This window comes from Arvicanthis niloticus, chromosome 23, assembly GCF_011762505.2.
Source record: "Arvicanthis niloticus isolate mArvNil1 chromosome 23, mArvNil1.pat.X, whole genome shotgun sequence".
Taxonomy (NCBI): domain Eukaryota; kingdom Metazoa; phylum Chordata; class Mammalia; order Rodentia; family Muridae; genus Arvicanthis; species Arvicanthis niloticus.
The window spans coordinates 5,412,135-5,437,634 of record NC_133430.1 but is presented as its reverse complement, the minus strand read 5'-3'; the positions used below and the strand labels follow the sequence as shown (position 1 = coordinate 5,437,634).

At 44.3% G+C, this 25,500-nt stretch overlaps 2 gene segments (V, D, J or C); both read right to left on the bottom strand.

Annotated features, from left to right (window-relative positions):
* Positions 1-25,500, bottom strand: part of LOC143436697 (Ig gamma-2C chain C region-like) — an 891,501-nt gene that overhangs the window by 31,398 nt on the left and 834,603 nt on the right.
* The window catches only part of LOC143436699 (Ig gamma-1 chain C region secreted form-like), a 122,096-nt gene that overhangs the window by 83,186 nt on the left and 13,410 nt on the right, over positions 1-25,500 (bottom strand).

Here is a 25,500-nt window from a genome sequence, read left to right as displayed (position 1 = left end):
AGGGAATAGCCTGGAGCACATTGGTACAGGAGACCACTTCCTGAATTGAACACCAATAGCTCAGGCACTAAGATCAGCAATTAATAAATGGGACCTCATGAAACTGAAAAACTTCTGTAAGGCAAAGGACACTGTCAATAGGGTAAAATGGCAGCCTACGGAATGAGAAAAGATCTTCACCAATCCTACATCTGACAGAGAGCTAACCAAAATATACAGAGTACTCAAGAAGTCAGACAGCAACAAAGCAAATAATCCAATTAAAAAAACAGGGCACAGAGCTAGACAGAGAATTCTCAACAGAGGATTCTATAATAGCCAAGAAACACTTAAAGAGATGTTCGATGTCCTTAGTCATCAGAGAAGTGCAAATGAAAGGACTCTGAGATTCCACCTCACACCTGCATCAGAATGGCTAAGATCAAAAGCTCAGGGTACAGCACATGCTGGTGGTGAGCATGTGGAGCAAGGGGAACACTACTCCACTGCTGGTGGGAGTGCGGACTTGTACAACTACACTGGAAATCAACTTGGAAGTTTCTGAGACAATTGGGAATAGTTCTACCTCAAGACCCAGCTATACCACTCCTGGGTATATACCCAGACGATGCTTCACCATACCACAAAGACACTTGCTCAACTATATTCATAGCAGGCTTATTCACAAAAGCCAGAAACTGGAAACAACACAGATGCCCCTCAACTGAAAAAAAAATGGATAAATAAAATGTGGTTCACATTTAATTGCTACACAACGGGATATTAGTCAGCTATTAACGACTAGGACATCATGAATTTTGCAGGAAAATGGATGGGACTTGAAAATATCATCCTGAATTAGGTAACCCAGCCCCCAAAGGACATTCATTATATATACTCACTTATAAGTGGTTATTAGCCATAAAGCACAGGTTAATCATGCTATATTCCACAGACCCAAAGATGCCAGATAACAGAGGGTCCAAGGGTGGATGCTTGAATCTTATGCAGAAGGGGAAATAAAATAATCATCTGAAGTGAATGGAGGGAGGGAACTGTATGGGAGAGATGACGGGCCAGGGAAAAGGCAGTGGGCAGATATACATATAGGGAGAGTTTGGGAGAGAGAATGGAAAAAAGTTGCTTGTAGGGGAAGGGGGCGTCTCTAGGTTGTGTCAGAGATCTGGAATGAGGGAGACTTTAGAGAATCTGTGGGGGTGAATCTAGGTGAGATTCCTAGCAGTGGGACATATGGAGCCTGAAGTGGTAATCTCCTATAAACTGGCAGTGAAGGGATAAAGATAGCACCCCACCCACAAAACCTTTGACCCCAAATTTGTTTTGCCTACAAGATGTGGAAGGACAAAGATGAAGCAGAGATTGAGGGAATGACCAACCAATGACTGGCCCAACTTGAGATCCAATGGCTAGAACCAACCCCTGACATTGTTAATGATACCCTGTGTGTTTGCAGATAGAAGCCTAGCATAACTGTCCTCTAATAGGCTTCACCTAGCAGCTGACTTGAACCGATTCAGAGACTTTAAGTCAAACATTAGACTGAGCTTTGGGGAGTCTTGTGGAAGAGTTGGGGGAAGGATTCAGGGATTGGATGTGAATAGGAACTACACAAGGAGACCAACAGAGTCAACTAACCTGGACCCTTGGGGGCTTTCAGAGACTGAACCACCAACTAAAAAGTGTATAAGGACTGGGACTAAATCCCCCACACATATGTAGCAGGTGTACAACTTGTTCTTCATGCAGGTCACTGTCCCTGCCTCCTTTGCTTTCCTGTGGATCCCATTCCCATACTTGGGCAGCCTTGTCTGGTCTCAGTGGTATAGGATGCAGCTAGTCCTGCAATGACTTGATGTGCCGTGGTGGGTTGATACACAGGGGTCCTACCCCTTCTCAGAGGAAATGGGGAGGAGTGATAGGAGGAAGGAGGTTCAGTGTGAGGGGCAACTGGGAGGAGGCAGTGGGTCAATATGAAAACTGAATAACTTTCCTCTGTGGTTAAATATGTCTGTCTTACTTTATTAAACCATGTTCTGGTGTTTTTAGGAAGTGTTTATTCATCCAGAAACAATATACATATTTCCTAGAATTCCTTGCAGTCTTCTTGATCGTTCAAGTCATAATTTACTTTTTGTACTCATGGTAAAGGCAGAAACTAATTCTATTGGTTTCTTTTATCCTCCATTCTATTTGAATTGTATATATTCCAGAATAAATTCAGCCAGGGCATTTGTAGGGTGGCCCAGCTGTGGGCTGCAAAGCCACATTTGGAGACTTGCAGGTCTGTACACACACACACACACACACACACACACACACACACACACACACACATTTGATGAGCAGCATGGAGCTCAAATTTTTATTGACTTCTTTGCACAAATGTTACAAAACCTGAATTTATTTATTGATTTATTTAATTGGATTATTTATTTACAATACAGATGTCATTCTCTTTCCCCATTTCCCCTCACTAGGACCCCCATACCATCCCCCCTCCTTTATGCTTTTATACCATTTTAATTACATGCATGTATTAAGGTCAGTTCTAGGTTGATAGTCTAGCAATACAATAGATGCAAATAGTCAAGGAACAAGCAAGACAATAAACACAAATAGTCAAAGAAAAAGCAAGGCATTAAATCCAATTATGTGAACACTCCAGTGATTGCTGTTTCTAAGGGCTTATCAGGATGACCAAAGTGTCTGAGCCTACTTCCCTGTCCTAGCCCAAGGTCGATTTCATGTCTGAAGCCTACTTCCTTGTTCTAGCCTAAAATTTAGAATCCTGTTTGAAAATCATTTCTTTGTTTTAGCCTAAGATTTAGATTCCTACCTGAAATTATTTCTTTGTTCTAGCCTAATGTCAGATTCCTACCTGAAGACTACTTCCTTGTCCTTGGCCAATGTCATGTTCCTGCCAAGGAGCTCATTTCCTTGTCCTTGGCCCATGTCAGATTCTTGCCAAGTAGCCCAAAGGCCTTCCGCCTCTCCCCCTTTTTATTTCATTAACAAGACTGAACCTGTCTTAGGTCATTCTGACAAGAATGCCTTCCCTACCCATCATGTAATATACATTATGAAAAGCAATGCACTTATGTCTTAGGTTGGTAAGGCTCTGTGCAGAATCTTACCCATCCTTGGCTTGCCAGTCTGTTAATTTAATAACTCTGTCTGGGGGTCCATTTTCAGGTTCAAGCCATGTACTTTGGCTGCCAACATGTTGATGTGGTTAAAGAAAAGCTTTAACACAATGGGCAGGAATAAATGTATTCCCAGGACAAAAAGCTATATATGCCATTTTAAAAAGCTTGACCAAAATAGAAATACTGAATACCAAAATACCCAGGCCATGGGTAACTTTATCTGTAGCATTTACCACATCAATGCTTAGCAGAGCAGCATTCTTGAAATTCATAAGCTCCCTATGTATCATTAAAACTTCCAGAGAGGTGTTAGAATTATGCCAAATACACTATAAACACCATTAAACGTCTTCCTAATTATAATGACTACCACTGTAAATTTTAGAACTAACATGAATCCAATGGTATTTGGCATGACACTCGAGATGGCTCCTTAGTCTTAAATTCTGAATCTCCTTCCAGGAATTTGAATAGGATAAAGAGCATCAATCTGTTCTTCCAAATGCCTATCTAAATCCTCTGATACATTCAACGCATTAGTAACATTTTTTTTTTTTTTTTTTTTTTTTTTGCTAAATGATTAACAAAAGTAGCTGTCTTAACTTCTTGTGTTACAGCAATAGCAGAAGCAGTGGTGCTAGCAATTAATGTAATTAAAGCAAGAATCAAGCCCACTACCCTCTTGCTTCTGCTTAAAGCCTGCTACATTTCTTCCAGTACTTGCAAGCTATTTTTAGAAAACCAAGGTTCTGTGATCTCAGGGTACTAAAACAAAAGCTGGTTGATAGACCTGCATAACTGACATGCCAGATTTCAAAACACAAACACAATTAGAAGGTATACAATCAATGCAACTTACATTAAATACTGTAGAAGAAACAAAAGTACTTTTAACTTGACAATTAAAAGAGCCTTAACACATGTTCTAACACCTGTTTGAAATCCAGATTCTGCCCCAACTCTATCTCTTGCTAACATAACATCATAGAGAACTGAGCTAATTTTCATGTATGTCTCTGAAAATATCCAGAACCAGATTTCCAAATGAAGACTGTTATTTCCAATATTGGATTGATTTCTAGACCAGTCCATGACTGAGTCTGAATAACTGGTCACATTGAATAACAAGAAAAGGGGCACTATAACTTCTCCCCCTATCCATTCACCCACTCCCTTCTCCCCTCACTCGAATCCCCCTCACTGGATCATCCAGCCTTCAAGGGACCAAGGCCCTCCTCTCCCACTGATGTCTGACAAGTACATTCTCCTCTACAAATACAGCTAGAGACATGGGCCCCTCCATGTGTGTTCCCAGGCTAGCTGTTAAGACACAGGGAGCTCTGGTTGGTTGGTATTGTCGCTCTCCCCATGGGGCTGCAAGCCCCTCAACTCCTTCAGTCTCCTCTCTAACTCCTCCACTGGGAACCCTGTGATCACTTTGATGGTTAGCTGTGAGTATCTGTCTCTGTATATGTTAGTCTCTGGCAGTGCCTCTCAGGAGACAGCTATATCAGGCTCCTGTCAGCATGCACTTCTGGACATCCACAACAGTGTTTGCATATCGTAATTGCAACTGGGAGGGATTTCCAGGTGGGGCAGTCTCTGCATGGTCTCTCCTCCAGTTTCTGCCTCACACATTGTCTCATATTTGCTCCTGTGAGTATTTTGTTACTCCTTGTAAGAATGATGGACACTCCCACACTTTGGTCTTTCTTTTTCTTGGGCTTCATGTGGCCTATGAGTTATGTCTTGCGTATTTTGAGGTTTGTGGCTAATATCCACTTATCAGTGACTGCATACCATGTGTGTTCTTTTGTGATTGGGTTACCTCACTCAGGATGACATTTTCTAGTTCCATCCATTTGCTTAAGAATTTCATGAATTAATTGATTTTAGTACCTGAGTAATACTCCATTGTGTAAATGTACCACATTTTCTGTATTCATTCCTCTGTTGAGGGACATCTGGTTTTTTTCCAGCTTCTGGCTATTATAAATAAGGCTGCTATGAACATAATGGAGCATATGTCCTTGTTGTATGTTGGAGCATCTTTTGGGTACATGTCCAGGAGTGGTATAGCTGGATCCACCGGTAATACTATGTCACATTTTCTGAGGAACTGCCAGACTGATTTCCAGAGTGATTGTACAAGCTTACAATCTCACCAACAATGGAGGAGTGTTCCTCTTCCTCCACATCCTTGCCAGCATCTACTATCACCTGAGTTTTTGATCTTAGCCATTCTGTTTGGTGTGAGGTGGAATCACAGGGTTGCTTTGATTTGCATTTCCCTAATGACTAAAGATGTTGAACATTTCTTTAGGTACATCACAGCCATTCGATATCCCTCAGTTGAAAATTCTTTGTTGAGCTCTGTACCCCATTTTTAATTGGGTTATTTGATTTCTAGAGTCTAATTTCTTGAATTCTTTGTAAATTTTGGATATTAGCCCTCTATCAAAAGTAGGATTGGTAAAGATCTTTTCCCAATCTGTTGGTGGCCATTTTGTCCTATTGACATTGTCCTTTGTCTTACAGAAGCTTTGTAATTTTATGAGGTCCCATTTGTTAATTCTTGGTCTTAGAGCATAAGCCATGGGTGTCCTGTTCAGGAACTTTCCCTCTGTGCTCATGTGTTCGAGGCTTTTCCCCACTTTCTCTTCTATTAGTTTTAGTGTATTTGGTTCTATGTGAAGGTCCTTCATCAACTTGGACTTGAGTTTTGTACAAGGAGATAAGAATGGATCGATTTGAATTTTCCTCCATTCTGACCTCCAGTTGAACCAGCACCACCTGTTGAAAATGCTGGTTTTTTCCCCACTGGATGGTTTTAGTTCCTTTGTCAAAGATCAAGTGACCATAGGTGTGTGGGTTCATTTCTGGGTCGTCAGTTCTATTCCATTGATCTTCTTGCCTGTCTCTGTACCAATACCATGCAGTTTTTATCACTATTGCTCTGTAGTCCAGCTTGAGGTCAGGGATGGTGATTCCCCCTGAAGTTCTTTTACTGTTGAGAATAGTTTTCGCTATCCTGGGTTTTTTGTTATTCCAAATGAATCTGAGAATTGTTCTTTCTATCTCTGTGAAGAATTGAGTTGGAATTTTGATGGGGATTGCATTAAATCTGTAGATTGCTCTTGGGAAGATGGCCATTTTTACTATAATAATCCTGCCAATCCATGAGCATGGGAGAACTTTCCATCTTCTGAGGTCTTCTATTTCTTTCTTCAGAGACTTGAAGTTCTTGTCATACAGATTTATCGCTTGCTTGGTTAGATTCACATTGAGGTATTTTATGTTATTTGTGACTATTATGAAGGGTGTTGTTTCCCCAATTTCTTTCTCAGCCTGCTTATCTTTTAAGTAGAGGAAGGCTACTGATTTGTTTGAGTTAATTTTATATCCAGCCACTTTGCAGAAGTTGTTTATCAGGGTTAGGCGTTCTCTGGTGGAAGTTTTGGGGTCACTTAAGTATAGTATCATATCATCTGCAAATAGTGATATTTTGACTTCTTTCTTTCCAATTTGTATCCCTTTGATCTTCTTTTGTTGTCTAATTGCTCTGGATAGGACTTCCAGTCCTATATTGAATAGATAGGGAGAGATTGGTCAGCCTTGTCTAGTCCCTGATTTTTTTGGGATTGCTTCAAGTTTCTCTTCGTTTAGCTACTGGTTTGCTGTATATTGCTTTTACTGTCTATGTATGGTCCCTAGATTCCCGCTCTTTTCAAGTCTTTTACCATGAAGGGATGTTGAATTTTGTCAAATGCTTGTCAGCATCTAGTGAGATGATCATTTGTTTTTTTTCTTTGAGTTTGTTTATATAGTGGATTATGTTGATGGATTTCCATATTTTGAACCATCCCTGCACCCCAGGGATAAAGCCTACTTGATCATGGTGGATGAATGTTTTGATGTGTTCTTGGATTGGGGTTTTGAAAATTTTATTGAATATTTTTCCATTGATATTCATAAGGGAGATTGGTCTGAAGTTCTCTTTCATTGTTGTGTCTTTAGGTATGAGCATAATTGTGTGGTTTAGGTATGAGCATAATTGTGGCTTCATAAAATGAATTGGGTAGTGTTCCTTCTGTTTCTATTTTGTTGAATAGTTTTATAGAGAATTGGTATTAGAGAGAGAATTGGTCTTCTTTGAAGGTCTGATAGAATTCTGCATTAAAATATCTTGTCTTGTTCTTTTTTGGTAGGGAGACTTTTAATGACTGCTGCTATTTCTTTAGTGGTTATAGGACTATTTAGATGATTTATCTTACCCTGATTTAACTCTGGTGTCTGGTATTTCTCTACAAAATTGTCCATTTCATCCAGATTTTCCAGTTTTTTTGAGCATAGGATTTTTTTTAGTAGGATCTGATGATTTTTTTTGACTTTTCTCAGTTTCTTTTGTTATATCTCCCTTTTCAGCTCTGGTTTTATTAATTTGGACACTGTCTCTGTGCCCTCTAGTTAGTCTGGCTAAGGGTTTATCTAGCTTGTTGATTTTCTCAAAGAAACAGGTCTTGGTTTTATTGATTGTTTGTATAGTTCTTTTTGTTTCTACTTGGTTGAGTTCAGCCCTGAGCTTGATTATTTCTTGCTGTCTATTCTTCTTGGGTGTATTTGCTTCTTTTTGTTCTAGAGCTTTCAGGTGTGCTGTCAAGCTACTAGTGTGTGCTCTCTCCAGTTTGTTTTTGTAGGCACTTAGAGCTATGAATTTTCCTCTTAGCACTGCTTTCATTGTGTCCCACCAATTTTGGTATGTGTCCTCTTTTTCATTAAATTCTAAAAGTATTTAATTTCTTTCTTTATTTCTTCCCTGACCAAGTTATCATTGAGTAGAGTGTTGTTCAGTTTCCATGTGTATGTGGGCTTTCCATTGATTTTATCATTTTTGAAGACTAGCCTTAGCCCCTGGTGGTCTGATAGGATGCATGGGATTATTTCAATTTTCTTGTATCTGTTGAGGCCTGTTTTATGACCATTTATATGGTCAATTTTTGAGAAGGTACCATGAGGTGCTGAAAAGAAGGTATATTCTTTTGTTTATGGGTGAAATGTTCTATAAATATCTGCTAAATCCATTTGGTTTATGGCTTCTCTTAGTTTTACTGTGTGTCTGTTTAGTTTCTGTTTCTATGATCTGTCCATTGCTGAGAGTGGGGTGTTTAAGTCTCCCACTATTATTGTATGAGGTGCAATGTGTGCTTTGAGCTTTAGTAAAGTTTCTTTTATGAATATGGGTGCCCTTTTATTTGGTGCATAGATGTTCAGAATTGAGATTTCATCTTGGTTGATTATTCCTTTGATGAGTATGAAGTGTCTATCCTTACCTTTCTTGATAACTTCTGGTTGAAAGTCTATTTTATTTGATATTAGAATGGCTACTCCAGCTTGTTTCTTGGGACCATTTGCTTGGAAAATTGATTGCCAGTCTTTTATTCTGAGGTAGTGTCTGTCTTTGTCACTGAGGTAGGTTTCCTGTATACAGCAAGATGTTGGGTCCTGTGTACATATCTAGTCCATTAGTCTATGTCTTTTTATTGGGGAATTGAGGTTATTGATGTTAAGAGATATTAAGGAGAAGTGATTGTTGCTTCCTGTTATTTTTGTTATTAGAGGTGGAGTTATGTTTGTGTGGCTATCTTTTGTCATGGAATATCTTGGTTTCTTCATCTATGGTAATTGAGAGTTTTGCTGGGTATAGTAGCCTGGGCTGGTATTTGTGTTCTCTTAGGGTCTATATGACATCTGTCCAGGATCTTCTGGCTTTTATAGTCTATGGTGAGAAGTCAGGTGTAATTCTGATAGGTCTGCCTTTATATGTTACTTGACCTTTTTCCCTTACTGCTTTTAATATTCTTTCTTTGCTTTGTGCATTTGGTGTTTCGATTATTATGTGACGAAAGGTATTTCTTTTCTGGTCTAGTCTATTTGGAGTTCTGTAGGCTTCTTGTATGTTCATGGGCATCTCTTTCTTTAGGTTAGGAAAGTTTTCTTCTATAGGTTTGTTGAAGATATTTACTGGCCCTTTAAGTTGGGAATCTTCACTCTTTTCTATACCTAGTATCCTTAGGTTTGGTTTTGTCATTGTGTCCTGGAATTCCTGGATGTTTTTGGTTGGGATTTTTTTTTTTTTTTTTTTTTTTTTTTTTTTTTTTTTTTTTTTTTTTTTTTTTTGCATTTTGTATTTTTTGATAGTTGTGTCAGTGTTTTCTTTGGTGTCTTCTGCACCTGAGATTCTCTCTTCTATCTCTTGTATTCTGTTGGTGATGCTTGTATCCATGACTCCTGATCTCTTTCCCAGGTTTTCTATCTCCTAGGTAGTCTCCCTTTGTGGTTTCTTTATTGTTTCTACTTCTATTTTTATGTCCTCAATTGTTTTGTTCAATTCCTTCAACCTGTTTGGTTGTGTTTTCTTGTAATTCCTTAAGAAATTTTTTTGTTTCCTTTTTAAGGGTTTCTACCTGTTTACATGTGTTCTCCTGTATTTCTTTGAGGGAGTTATTTATATCCTTCTTAAAGTCTTCTATCTTCATCATGAGAAGTGATTTTAAATCGGAATCTTGCTTTTTTGGTGTCATGGGGATATTTAGGACTTGCTATGGTGGGAGAACTGGGTTCTGATGATGCCAAGTAACTTTGGTTTCTGTTGCAGAAGCCTTCTTGTGCTTGCCTTTCACCATCTGGTTATTTCTAGTGCTACCTTCACTCACTGTCTCTGACTGGAGCCTGTCTGTCCTGTTATCTTGGCTATGTCAGAACTCCTCAGAGTCCAGCTGTCTCTGTGACCCTGTGATCCTGAGACCCTGGTTGTGATAGCTCCTGGGAGTCAGGCTGCTTCTGGGCTTCTGAAATCCTGGTGTGACCAAGCTCCTGAGATCTTGTGTGATCCTATTATCCTATATTTCTATGTGTTAGAGCTCCTCAGAGTCCAGTCTCATCTATGGTTTAGGGGGTTGGGTGCAGAGGTTAGGTTAGGGCTGCTCCAGATGTATGCACAGACAAGAAGGATCCTGTGCCACTGGCCTTGAGGGAGTTCCTTGGTTCCAGTGGGTCTCAAATTACTGTTTTGGGAATGGTGGATTGCAGCTTACTCACCTACACTCCTAGGCATGTTAGAGCTCCTGAGAGTCTTGTCTCCTCTGGACTTTGTGGGTTTGGGTGCAGAGCTGAAGCCTTAGGGCTGCTCCAGACTCAGGTGCAGACCATAAGGGTCTTTATATACTTTTTACTCTATACTGAAGTCTAGCTTCTGCTAGCCACTAGAGTCTCAGTCCTCAAGCTGAGAGAGGGGTCTGCTTAGTCTCAGGCTGGTGGCAGGTGAAGGCTTTGTTTTCAGTGTGAGTAGGAGTGTGTCCTGTTTTTTTTTTTTTTTTTTTTCCATAGCTGGAAACAGATGCTTCTGCGGAGTAGCCTGTGAGGAGGCTGTTGGTGGGAATGAGCTGTGAGCTCCCACCTGAGTGATAGGACTGATTTACAGCGGGGATGGTATTAACCCATGGATTTGGAGGAGTCCAGGGGCCACAAGTGTGTCACACAGCTCCCTGGGTAGATTACTGTAGTGTAGTGTTCTTGGATAATCTAACATTCTTGAAACAAGGGGAGGGGAGGCGTGGGAGGCGTGTCTTGTAAGCAGGTTATGAGCTCACATGGCAGGGCTGGGTATGTGCTCCATGAGTTTTGACTCCTTATGCTTGACAGTGATCATGAACATCACTGTGCAGTTTTCATAATGAATTTTAGATTTAGAAAAGTTGCAATGAACCAAACAGCACAGACTCTTAAGAGAGGTTACTGGGTCTGGGCCTTAGTTTTTGGCATCCCTCATTTTCTCTGACACCCAGAGACTTACAGATGGGCTCTTCTGCTAACACAAAGCCAAAAAACCTGGGAGTCATTACTTGGGGACAATGGGAGTGGTGACTGTTAGTTATTCTTCTAGATGGCTTTCTCTAGAAGCCTGGGATGGGTAGTCTTAGGGCAGCTGTGAAGCCAGTGTCTCTTGTAGCCCAAGACCCCCTTAAGGTCACTCATGATTCACTCACTCTTTCATTTATCCATTCACACACAGTCCTCTGATTCTTCTGAATTTGCCCTTTGTGTCCTAGAACCAGAATAATAATATAAAAAACCCAAAAACCAAAAAACAAAACAAAACAAAACAAAAACAAATGGACAGGTGAGAATGAGGGCAGTGTCAGAAATGATGCCAGGGAATAAAAAGATCACTGACACATTGCAAAGTGAAGTGGTATGGATGCTGGTTTTGAAAGTGTGGGAGCCTCAGGGAGTAAGCAAGACCTGCAGTTTAAAGGTTACTCAGGTCTCTAGGCCACTGAGCCTGTGGGATTCACTTTCTGGTGTGTTTAATTTGTGGTAGGTTGCCACAACAGATGGGTACTTTGAAAGTACCACCTTGACCTGTGGGGCATTTACACAACAGGAGTTTAAGGAACAATGGCTTAAAGTTTGTGGCTTCCATGGAAGCCTGTGGGGAGAGTGGACAATGGTCTGGGGAAGAGAGTTCTAGGACAAGGATACTCCTGAAGGCCATGGTTCAAGCACACATAGGCATTCCACTTTGGATGTCTTGAATAGGAAATGTTAAGGTTGACCCCAAGGCCCACATGTTGAATGTGAGACCACAGTGCCCTGAGTTGTGAGGGGTGAGTACAGATGCTGATAGAATCCAAGTTCATCAAGGGAGACAGTGAGAGGAATAGCCAGAATGGTAGGGGGAGGTGTTGTCTCCTAAAGGACCCTCGCTCCTGCTTTCCACACTGCTAGAGAATAGAGTAAGGGAGGAAGAGAAACAGGCTGACACTGAGGTCCTTCCCATCACCCTACGTTATCATCTGTTGATGTAAACATCAATCTGGGCCTCATTTGATTCTTTACTGTACCAAAGGATGTTGGCTGATGCCTGGGTCTACTTGGGCACCTACAAAAATATACCTTGAACCAAGTGAATCATAAATAACAGAAATGTACTCCTCATCATTCTGAGTCTGAAGGTGTAAGACAAAGGTTCTAGCAATTTCCATACCCTACAGGACTCATTCCCACATCTATGGACAGCTCTGTTTCACTGTGTCTGGGCAAAGGGACTTTCTGCCTTGATTAACAAGGACACTAACTCCAGTTATGAGAACTCCTTATGGTCTCCTTAACTCCTGGAGGTCTTACCTTCTGATACATTGATATAAGGATATCAGCACAAAGTTAGGGGACTTACCAACTTCATGCTGATATCCTTATTTCAGCACTACCACAGGAGAGTGTCACTTACCACATGTTGTCTAGTACCAATTTCTTATCTGAGTTCTTTTCACATCTGCTTTCATCGACCTGTCTCAGTTTAGGTAGATGTGTCTGTCTGTCAGTGTTTGTGATGGAGGAAGTGGAGATACACAGACTCGGGGTCTTGTATAGGTAGTAAGACGAGGAGCCAGAACAAACCAGGTATTTGCATGTGGAGTATTCCCTGTCACTGTTCCATTGCTATGAAGAGACACACACCATGGCCACAACAATTCTTATAAAAGAAAGCATTTAATTGAGGCTTGCTAACAGTTTCAGAGGTTAGTTCAGTATCATCATTGTGGGGAGCATGGTGGCAAGCCAGTGGACATGGTGCTGGAGAAATAACCTAGAGTTCTGAAGACACACACACACACACACACACACACACACACACACACACGAGAGAGAGAGAGAGAGAGAGAGAGAGAGAGAGAGAGAGAGAGAGACAGAGACAGAGACAGAGACAGAGACAGAGACAGAGACAGACAGACACTGGTCCTGACAGGAGCTTTTGAAATGTGAGAGCCTACCTGTGCTCCAGTGACACACACTTCCTACAACAAGGACAGGCCTCTTAACCCTTATAATCCTATCAAAGAGTCCCACTCCCTGGTCACTAAGCATTTGACTATATGAATCTATGGGACCATTCTTATTCAAATGACCACAGTCCTCATTCCTGTCACCTAAGGCCCTGGTGTAAATTTGTGTGCATCTGAGTAGGTATGCACACGCATCCCATGCATATCTGCCCGTGTTATCACGCATGTGTATACATTGTGTTTGAGGGACTGTGATGTGAACATGTGTATGTGCATATGCTTATGAGTATGTGAGAAGTCAACTGTGAGTTTAAGGTGGGAGGAGAGTGTCTTCCTTCACCAAACCATTTTCTTCAGTGTGATCCTGTTACCCCTCTCTAGTGGCTTCTTCACAGTTTGCCTCAGATCTCATGTGCTTTGAGTTTATGTTTAGACCATAGAAACAAACAAACAAACAAGCAGGAGTGGGTGAACCACAGCATGCTTATGGAATGATGGGGACTTGGAGGGAGGCAGGGGACAGGAATGAGTATAGCTGGAGCAGCAGGACACCTGCTCTGCCTATAGCCAAGGATGCCAGGCATTTTGAATCTGGGAGGCTGGGTGGAGAGTGGGGATTGAGAGGAGGGCCTGGAGCTTCTCTCTGCATAGAAGGTATCTTCTTTGTGGGCTTCATGTTGAGGGAAAGCTCTTTTCTCTGTAGTTGCAGGATTCTGCTGTCTTGGTCTACTTCACCTGCCAGAGAGCCCTGAGGTCATATAGAGGCTGTTGTCTGAGAAACAGGGCAACATAGGAGCTACATAGGGCCCGGAAGCTGGACAGTGACTATGGCCTCCCAACTCTGGTGCATCCCTCAGCCCCCGACTACTGGTGCATCCCTCAGCCCCCCGACTACTGGTGCATCCCTCAACCCCCCGACTACTAGTGCATCCCTCAGCCCCCCGACTACTGGTGCATCCCTCAGCCTCCCAACTCTGGTGCATCCCTCAGACCCCCAACTACTGGTGCATCCCTCAACCCCCCGACTACTAGTGCATCCCTCAGCCCCCCGACTACTGGTGCATCCCTCAGCCCCCCGACTACTGGTGCATCCCTCAGCCCCCCGACTACTGGTGCATCCCTCAGCCCCCGACTACTGGTGTATCCCTCAGCCCCCGACTACTGGTGCATTCCTCAGCCCCCCGACTACTGGTGCATCCCTCAGCCCCCCGACTACTGGTGCATCCCTCAGCCCCCCGACTACTGGTGTATCCCTCAGCCCCCGACTACTGGTGTATCCCTCAGCCCCCCGACTACTGGTGCATTCCTCAGCCCCCCCGACTACTGGTGTATCCCTCAGCCCCCCGACTACTGGTGCATCCCTCAGCCCCCCGACTACTGGTGCATCCCTCAGCCCCCTGACTACTGGTGCATCCCTCAGCCCCCCGACTACTGGTGCATCCCTCAGCCCCCCAACTACTGGTGCATCCCTCAGCCCCCCGACTACTGGTGCATCCCTCAGCCCCTCAAACTACTGGTGCAACCCTCAGCCCCCCCAACTACTGGTGTATCCCTCAGCCACTCCAGAGGTGCCAATGAGTTTCAGAATGCCCCTGGAAGGGCATCTTACTTGTGCCCAGGAAGGGTTCAGAAGGAGGTGGTAGGAGGCCCACCTTGATGAAGGTGACGAAGCCACTGTAGAGCAGTGTGAGCAGGAAGAGGGCCACAAAGGTGCACAGTGTGGGCCACAGGCCATTCTCCTCCTCTATGTCCATGTAGCTGTCGCTTTGCTCATCCTTGATGCACGAGTGTGGGATGGTGTTGACCATGCCTGGGGAAGAACTAGAGCTCATGAGAAGGCCTCCATCCTACAGTAGGACCATTCCCTATTATCATGGTCTCCTCAACACTGAACCTGAAGAGACAGCTTCCATGTCCAGCAGCAACGTGTTGATCACATGCCCTTCTCCTGCTATTACTTATCACTTCCTGTCCCAACTGCCAACTAACGGCTTTGCCCCACAGAACTCTATCCCCAACCCCCGCCCCAGCCTGCTGTGTCCTGGAGTTTCACACATCGATTGGTCTGCACGGGACTGGAAGACCTGAGCCCAAACCTGATGTGAATCTAGACCACTGCCACCTGATGGTACAGGAGATGGGTTCCTACTTAAGGAGACCTGGAAAAAGCAGCTAGACCAGGTAGGCTTTCTCAGAAAGATGTGCCATGAAAAAGGCAGAGAAGGGGGAGTAAAATTCTAAAAGAAAATAATATTCATGGTGCACACATTGGGATAGAGTACTCCAGAGTCAGAAGGAGCCCTGAGCCTTTGTGAGTGGAGGGAGAGATCGGAAAGCACCTTAGCCATGGTAACCTAATCCTAACGGTAATAGGAGAGACTAGAACACGTTAAAGATGGTTATGTCATAACCAAGCATGCATATGAAAACCCTAGCTGGAGACTGAAGTGTGGTCTGAGGTCAGAAAGGGTGGTAGCTGATGTTTAGACCTAGGGAAAGACATTTACATAGAAAGCACATATCGACTCAAGTCCAAGGCAGGTGGGAAAAATTAAGGAAAACACCATGGGTCACAGGGCTGCCTGGATGTTCATTCCACAAGTGCTGTTTGAACTTATACGTAAGCTTAGCTGGAGTCACTGGAAAGTGGACGGGTTGACCTAAAGGTGTTTCACCATATCAAAGTGGAATCTCGTGAATGTTATAGACCACTGAATCTTAGCATAATAGAAACACTTGGAAGTCTCCTTTACCCATAGTTTCCAGTTTCAATTACCCATGGTTGGAGAACAAGAAATTGGAAAGCCTACTTGGTAACTTATAACTGTGAGTTTAATTCCAGAGGATATGACACCCTCATATCAATTATGTATATGTGTATATGTATATATACATATGCACAAACATGTATATACACACACATATATGTATATACACAAACATCTATCTGTCTGTCTGTCTATCTATCTCTAGAGTTATTGAGCAAATTTAAGCTTTATGACTAGTCCTGACTAATGTTTTATAACTTTTTGAGTATATTTTAAACAAGAAATTCTCAGTTTTGAATCACACACTTTGGAACAGTGTGATAGGCTCTTGCTTTGCCTGGAATGTCAGCCTTCCCTTTGTCCAGGCTTCAAGCTGTCCACATGCCTGTCAGTCTGTCAGTCAGAATCCATCTCAGCCACAGGTTGATGGCTGAAGTGACACCTGGCTTGGGAACACTCGTGGTTTCAGGCATCCACAGGAGGCCTTGGGACAGATCCCACAGAGATAAGAGAGGTTCATGTTTATTCATTTCATTTATTATTGATCATTTCTTGCTGTAATTTACAGGAAGTGCTTCTCTACAGTGTACTGAGAAGTGGAAAAGCAACTTTCTTTGTCACATGTAGTATGAAGCAACTTAACACAGAACCAAATAAGCTAGCCAGACACAGAAAAGTCTCAGGTGAGGGTAGGACCATCAGGTCTCCTGGGAGGGCCATCTGACTCAGGCAGGAGGTGGTAGCATCCTAGAATCATGAGGAAAACTCAGATAAGTGATAAACGGTGGAAGGTAACTGGGAGAGAGGGTTCTCTAGTAGCAGAAGCAGCTTTGAGAAGACTTGCCAGTGGGGGAGCTTGGGATCTGCTCACACCCTGCAAAAGTGCTGGGGCTTCTTGTAGCAAGTGAAACGAGGAGTGCTTTCCCAACCTTTTACACACCTAAGGCCTAATTCCATGTGCTGCTTTTGTCTTGGTTATCATTCACTTTGTATCGCGTAATTATTGATTGCATGCCAGGTATTGTCTGTACGTGGATTGTAGAGTCTAGGGGCGAAATACAGGTGTATATCCTCTCATTTACCAGGCATCGGAGGCCTGTTGTTTGGAACTGGGAATTGAGCTGTTCTGGAGCTGGGGGAATCATAGTTGACTTTTGGCTCTAGGTGCTTTGGGATACCCCTTATATTCAGCAGGCCTTGAAACTGGTGCAAAACGGACATTTTTGCTATGTGCACACTATGCTCCCAGGTGTTCCTTGCTTAGCAGTGTCCCACGAGGGAGGTTAGGTGAGTGGTGACTAGCTCAGAATTTAGGACTCTTTTTGTGTTCTCATCCCTCTTGGCAGCTAAGGTGTTTGTTAAAATTTTGGACTGATTTTTTGGTGATTACACCGCTCTGTTTTTCTGTGCCTAGGATGTGACAAAGCAGCCATCTTGTCTCATCTGGGAATTTAGTCTCTCTGAGCTCTGCCGAGCCCTTCTCTCTCTAGTAGTTTTAAATAAAATTGTGATGATAAAGGTTGACTTGGTATTTTCCTTTCACCCTGGTGTAAGTGCCTAATCAAATGTTCTTCCCCATCTATGTGGAAAACAGGATGTTTAAGAGACAGCCTTGGCAACAGGGTGATGGATGGGTGGGAGGGGCAGAATTGGCTTTATAGAGAGACAAGGGGAGAGTCAGGAGGTGCTAGTTGACGGAACTAAGAACATTATTGCTCTCAGGAGTTGGGGTGATGGAGAAGTGTTATGTAGGACTCAGGCAGATGTATCTATCCGGTGACATGAGAAACACGGAGTAGGGGGAGATCAACAGACAGGACAAGGGGAAGCCCGGGAGGAGATAAAGAGGCAGGTGGGAACGGCTTAATGAAGACGACTACAGAGCATGCGCAGGCTTCCTAAGCCTGTTGCGTGAGTGTGGGCAGCAGGCACTCACGCCGGTCTGACTTGATCTCTGAGGAGTGACCTGTGAAAATCTGTAGAGAGACCCTGAGGGAGTCAAGTAAGAGAAAACCTTAGTGTCCTTTGAGGAAGTGATGCCACCGGGGAAAAAGAAAAGGCCAATTTGGGGCAAGTGCAGGCCAGGCTCCTTTCAGCACTGAGGCACCATGGGAGGGGAGTGGTTCCAGCCTTCCCCACCTGGCAGGAGGTAGGCCATGAGAAGCAGTGGAGCTGTAGCCTCTGTTCTCAGTCAGAGCAGTGCAGCCAGAAACAGGTATGATCTCTGGAGGACTTCCTCACTGGTGGAACCCGGAGGATCCTGAGGCTTCCAGAAGATCCTGAAGCATAGACAGACTAAGCTTTCAAAGCCTGGAGCCAAGGCTGGTATATTGGCAGCTTGGCTGATACTGGCGTGGCCTCATGTGATTGCTGCAGCCCCCTAGGTCCCTCTCTCGATTTTGTGTGCCTGCGTGTGTGGGTTGTGGACATACTGGGGCACTTCCGGAGTCTAAGTGGGGAAGTGTGGCTGAATTGGGCCTCGACTCTGAAGGCCACACTGAGGAGAGGACTTACCTAAAGTTGATATGCTGAGGCACACATCTTGATTGGATATAATAATGCCCGAGGATGCCCCCCACAGCCTGTTCCATACCCACCACATTCATACTTAGAGCCCCTCAGGTGAAGCCTGTCTGACACTTTTCAACCCCAAGCTTGTGTCAAGGCTTACAGTGGCCCTTGGTTCTGTAGGCTCTCCAGCAGACAAGAGAAAGAAATGAGGCAGAGGACTTCGTGCCTCAGGGCTAAGGTATCGGAGAAGCTAGCATCTTTTATGGTACGAGATGGTATGCTTCCTGTTGTAGTTGTTTACTCCCTGCTAGGGTGATAGGAACTCCTGCTCCAAAGTCTGAGCTGTCTGAGAGAGGAGGCTTTTGGGAGCAGCCCTTGGCTGACCGTCTCCTTTTACATGGTCTGAGGTGGCATGCCTTCTTGAATTGGACCTGCAACACGGGCTTTTCGCTCGGATGGATTTCAGATTAGAGAAGATATCGCAACCCTTGAAAATAGTACACGTGGGATGGCATAGCAAGCGTGTGCTAAGATGTGCGAGTAAGGCTTAAGCTGTCTGCCTGGAAAATCTCGCCTGTGTGATAAGGGAAGACAATGGGAAAAAGAAGCCCAGATGCTGCCTTCCACAGTGGTCTCCGATTCTGAAGGAAAAAGAAAGATTACGACGGAGATGCTGGCTTGCTGTCTCTCAGAGCTGGCAGGGGATGAAGGAAAGACAGTACAGCTCAGATTTGTGCTAAAGAGCTTGCTGTGATCTGAAGACCTGGAACCCATGAAGGAGATAAGGAATCAAGAGAGAAAAGCATGGCAGATTCCTTCATAGCCTGGAGACACCAGACATGGAAGAGGCTAGAATCAGCATCGTGAAGTGGAGAATCAGAAGTAGAACCGTTCCATCAACATGTAGCTCCCCCGACCCCCAAGAGGGAATGTTTTAACTCAGAGGAAATAGCCACCACCACGAGGGAAGGAGAATACTGATTAGACCTGTGCTAAACAGCTTTTCCTGGCATATAAACAACACAAACAGACAAAACCCTGAACATACCAGAGATTCTCAGTCGTTACTGGCTGAGGTGCCCATGAACATCAGATATGACTGAAAGATAGTTAAAAGTCTTAAAAAAGTCTAAACATGTGAGAAGTGGTGTTCTGTGCCCACTGCAGTGGGTAGGAATGCTTTTGCTGGAGATTAAGAAGGAGCTGCTGAGCAGGACTAACTCAGACGTCAGTGACTTTGTTGAGCTTTAAGAATAGCTGAGACTCCATAGTCAATCCTGGCTATTTACTTTGAGAGAAAAGATTTGAGTGGATGGTTTTCAGCTGACATTCATTCTAAAGCCAAGAAAAAAGCCAGGTTCAGAACTAAGTGTTTTAGTTAGGAGAGATGACAGAGGTTCTGGTTAGTCAACAAAATGATGGACTGGGTATTAGGACTATCTTGTACCTCACTGGTACAAATTGGCATAATTATGCTCTAATTGTATTTTGAGAGAAAAGTTTTATTTTAACAGAAGGGTGATATGTAGGAGGAGCTAAGGTGGGAGGAGTACGGAGAGGAAGAGGAGTAAGGAGAGGAGGAGAAGAAGGAGAGGAGAAGCTAGGTGATGAGAGAGAGAAAGAGAAAGAGTGGGGAGACAGGGAGGCAGATGTTCACGTGTCTCCACCAGTCAAAGATAGTTGATATATCTAGGTTGGTTACTGGGTTACACCTCTGATTGAGCATTACCAAATGTATAAAGCCTTTGATTAACATTTTAAAAAAGTGTATAAATGCAAAAAGGAAAAGGGGGCATGGGATAGGGGTTTTCTAAGGGGGGGAATGGGTAAAGGGGATGGCATCTGAAGTGTAAATAAAATATCCAATAAAAAAAGGAAAAAATATGTTTCTGTAAAAATGGTAAAAAAAAATAAAAAAGTATATGTACCCCCCCAAAAAAAAGAATAGCTGAGACTGTGATAGGCAGGAATGATTTCGAAAGATGTGCAGATAGGGTGTGAGGTGCTAACACATTTGGGAGGATATTTTTAAAAAAAGGATGGGAGAGAACACAGTGGGCATCATACAAGCTACATATAAAATCGTGGCAAGATTTGTGTTAAGTTGAAGTTTCTAGAGAAAAAACTGACAGAAAATCAAATTCTTTGCTTCGAATCTTTGAAGGCCGAAAGTAATGAGAGCTTCTGGCACTCTCATGAAATATTCTGATCCTCTGTATTGCCGCAGGAACAGGCAAGGGCTGTTCTTGCTTATGATATCAGCACATGGATGCATGATGGGCAAGATATGAGCCTACGGGTCCCATGGGTCAGGCAGACTTCATAAAGGCCTAAGCCTCTCAAGTGAGGAATATGGATCTGCCCTCACCTACATGGATACGGCCACAGGCCTTTCCCCAGCATCCCTATATAAGCAAGCGGTGGGGAAAGCTGCCATTAAGGGTTTTACCCAGCCCAGTGATATCCACAGGAACCCATAGAAAACCGACAATAAAAGGGGCAGTCATTTCAGACATTGATAGGAAGAGCATGACTGAGAACAGCTGGAGCCAGTGATGCTTCCACCTGCCTTACAGCTGGGTTGATAGAAAAAAAAAAATAACCCAGTGACTCACTAAGACTTAAAACATAGGAAGCACTTCGTGCAGGTGGAAAAAGACAGTCCCTCAATCCAGTTTGTTTAATGGAAGCCCCAATGGCAGAGTTGGGCTACCTCTGCATGAATTATTGTCCAGGGAGGCCCCTAAGGAGCCACAGGCCACAAAAGTTATCACTGTTGGTTTTACTTGCATGCCAGAAGCAGATGGTAAATTCCTGCTGCTAAAGACTTCACAAACTTTGGCTGTAAGACAGAGAACATGGGATAGGACTGAGGCAGATGCCACCTTCCTGCTGGCTGGTCTTTTTTTCAGCTCTGGGGGGGGGGGGCGGGACATTGGATAGGCTGTTGCCAACATTCTCTCATGAACATGGTCTCTGAGTGCTGCACTAATTGTCTTGCTATGTTAGATGCGCTTGCTGGTGTAATAGTGGTACAATAGTGTTATGGGTACAACCAACTTCTTTCCTAGTGGATTGAAGCTCTGCTCTGCAGTAGGGGAAAACCTATGGCTGGGAGGCTCACAGGCTCCAGTAGAAAAGTAATTGCTATTGTTGGTTAAATGGATGTCATGGGCTTGGAAAAGTGGATTGCAGGCATTTGCATTTCTGCCCACAGCTTTCAACTTTACTTATGGAAGGAAGCCTCATCTCACAGTGAGCAGAAGTGGTTACTGGGGAAATTCACACTTGGTCAAGCTGCTAATAATAAGTGGCTGTTTGTGAGGAACAGTGGCCCTAGAAAATAAATAAATATCTATATCACTTTCTTCAGGGTTCAGTATACACTATAGAGAAGAGGGCTGAAAAAATGTAAGTGTGGTAGAAAGGGTGAAGTGTTATGTAGTTCTGCCTTCTAAACTGAAACAGATAAGCACAATGTTTCTCTTATTTAGACAATGCAGACCTCTTCTCCCCAAACAGGAATATTTGCCTATCATAGGTACCTAGTGCTGTGCTTGCTTGACACTCTCACCCACTTGTGACTTACCACTAATCTCCAGGCTCTTACTGGCTTTAAGCTTGGTCTTGGAGGCCTCATGTTCCACCACACATGTGTAAGTGTCAAGTGAAGGGCTCAGAGTGGCTGGTAGTCTCAGGACACTCCAGGTCTGGAATTTGCCACCCTCAGGCTGTTGAGTGGGGTGTGCAGTGACAAAGTTCATCGGGTTCTTTTTACTGTGGGCACTCAGCCACGTGAGGCTGATAATTCCGGGGAAGAAGCCAGATACTTCACACACGAGCCAAGATGACATCTCGGGATGGTTGGACGTGGTCAGGATGCTCACAGTAAGGTTGCTGGGTGCCATGGTCCCTGCAAGGAGAAGTGGTAAGAGGCTTATCTTGTCATTCTTGGGCTGGAGGAATCTAGAGATGTGTGAGAGGACAGAGGAAACCCCCTTTCTTATCTGGCTACATTTAGGCTTCAGTACTGTTGGGCGAAGGACATATGGTTAGGTGGGGCATTGGACAGCCTTCGGGTGGGGTGGGGTAGGTTTTATCTAGAAAAGAAGGCTGCCCTTGCTTGGGGCCCAAGGGTTTGGTGAGGAAAGACCTATGCTGGAGACATTGATCCTCCTGGTCACTGTCTAGCTCCGAGGGATGCCCAATGCCCTCTGAACAGACCTATGCTTTGTTTCTGTGTGGCTTTTTAGTACAGGTTTCTTTGGTGCCCCACTTATTCTCTGTGTCCTCTATTCTGTATTCTGAAGGCCAGGCCAATCTTAGGCTTTCTATCTTCCAACCTAGCTAGGCTGTGTGTGTGTGTGTGTGTGTGTGTATGTATGTATGTATGCTTAGGTTAGCATTAGCTCAAAAAGGGATAACGGCTTCACAGGGTTAGGTGGTGGCATTTGTTGGTGCCTGGATATAGGGCCTGGCTTGCAAATGGTATAGAAGTCACTTTAGTAATTCTTTCTACCTAGGTAGGATGTACATTGACAGCTCAGAGAAAGAGTCATGGAGGGCTTCCGGGAGGATGAGGTGTAAGTTTGAACAGATGAGTTGGCATAAGGCACACTGGGCTTCTTACCTTCTGTGATCCTTTTGCTGGCAGTAGCTTTGATGGCTTCTGTGGTGTGATCCTTTGCTTGGGGAGTTGGAGTGGTTTTCTGGGAGGACTGAGGATTCCATGACTCTGGAGTCAAAGAAGATTAACAAAAGGTGACGGTGAGAGCACAGAGTATTCCGAGGAGCCCAGGGTAAGAGAAAGCAGTGAGAGAGGAGGGCCACAGGATGGAATGATACTGGTGTGGAAGGGGCCATGCATAGCTTGTGACTTCACACACCCAGCTGCCACCTTCCGCATTTAGTATAGGGTTTCCAAGGTATGGATGTAAATGTTGCATTGACAAAGCAGCTGAGAAAAGGGAGGGAATGAATGGGGGAAGAGTAAGGAAGGGGAGGGATCAAAGATGGGGGGGTCTTGCTTCCGTCAATCTTTGGGGGTTAGCTGAGTGTGGGTCTGAGAAGCCCCACAAGACCATTCAGCACGGTCCAGGGATACTCACCAGGCAACTGGAAAGGTTTTTCTTTGGTTTCTTTTGCCTTATTTATGATGCATTTGTGGGTGAGGTTCATGCCTGAGGCTGGCACAGAGACCCAGAGGATCCTTGTATAAGTGCCGTCTTTTATTTGGGCGGGGGAGACATATTTGACTATACTCGAGGACACTGGCTCCCAGCTGATGTTCCATAGCTGTGCTCCAATTACCAAACAGCCCAGGCTCACAGGTGTGTTCTTCTCTGGGGCTTTGCAGTCCCAGAAGAGGAACATGTCAGGTTCTTTGTCAGGAGCTGCAAGACAGATAGTGAAGTTCTGAGGATATGGAGCTGGGGACGAAGGTGAAGTCTGAACAGCATCACTCTTCTCGCCAGATTCATAAAAATGCCTCAGTCCCAGGCAGACGGGGAGAAGGGCTTTGAAGCCCCGTGGCCAGTTTCAGGACCCTGTCTCTCCATGACCATCAATCTTTTCCTGAAACCTCCTCAGGCTTTTTGGGAAGAGACCTACCTCCTACTCTTCTAAGCACCAATGATTCCCCACGTCCCATATGGATATAATTCTTCTGTGACTCTGACAGAAACAGCCAGGCTTCTATACTCTCAGAGCCCCTCAAGCAGCTTGGAGCACCTGAGCACAGCAGCCTGACTCCTTTCCCCAAGCCATGCTTTGGTTCTGTCTGCGCTACTCTTCCTTCTCAGGTTCTGGGATGTCAGATATTTTCAGTGTCCCACTTTATAGTATTCCAGAGACAAGCGAAGGATATGAGTGTAGGCCTGTGACCTCCTCACAGACCTGCATGCTGAAGTTATAAGCACAGAATACCAACGTCCATGTGTGGATGTCAGGGTGCATCAACCAATTCCAGAATCAATTCTGCACCCTACTTCATGTACCAACATCTATGTTAGTTCCCTTGGGTTGCTGGGGCAAAGTGCCACACATGGCAGTTTGAGCAAAGGACTCTGTTCTTTCCCAGTTATAGAGGCCAGGAGTGTGGGCTACAGCAGGCTGGTGTCCTCCTGTGCCTCAGGGAGAATGTGTCACAGACTTCTAGCTCTGAGGTCATGGTGGGTGGAATCCAGTGGAGATGAACTCGTGTTGAATCAGAGTGGGCATCAAACCCAGTAGGACTGGGTTCTTGAAACATGGAAGTAGGTACAAAGGACATACAGTGACTGGAGTGTTGGTACCAGGAGACAAGGATTGGTCAAATGCTATGGCTTCAGAGCTAGAAGTTGGTGACACATTCTCCCTGAGGCACAGAGGACACCAGCTTGCTGTAGCCCAGACTTCTGGCCTCTAGAAATGGGAAAGAACAGACTTCTGTTGCTCAAAATGCCACGTGTGGCACTTTGCCCCAGCAGCCCAGGGGAACTAAAACAGATGCTGATATGAGAAGTAGGGTATTGAGGTGAATGCCTAAAATATATCCAGGGTTTGGTGATGGGCCCTATCATCTCTCCAGTGGTTTCCCAATAGATGCTTGCTGCTCTCTGCATCCTGCAGCTACTCACTAGAATCCCAACTCAGAAAGGGACCATCACCAAGGTGCTACCCCACGCACTTATTTAAAGCCTCTCTTTAGGACCCTGGCATCTACACAGTTTTCCCCCACGGTCTGATGGTTTCTCTTGTGCTTTGCTCCCAGGTTGTCCTCTCAATGTAGCCAGCTAACCTGGACTTCCCATGTCTATGGGCTCCACTAGCTGTTCACATGATGAGCAAGGGAGTACCCAGCATGGCCCACACCTTGTATTTGCTGGGCTTCCTTCTCTGAACTGAAGTCCATGACCCGCCTCTCTGTCCTTTCCATTCTTGCTCTGTGAGCAGGCCTTTATCTCTCTTTCTCAGTGACTACAGCGACTTTAACCCGCTTCTTCATACAGTCATACAGCAGTTGTTATAAACCGAGTTTGAGACCTGTAGTCCTTGAGTTATTGACTGACCCCTAGGGCTTGTCATGTTGCAGGAGGGATACAAACATCCTAGAGATCTCAGCCAACTCCCCCAAGGTATAATCCACATATCACAAAGGTTTGGGATAAGACCCAAAGTATTGCACTAGCTAGAAGCAACACCAGCCCAAGATGGTGGGCTGCGGTACAGAGCGGAGACCTAAGGCTAGAG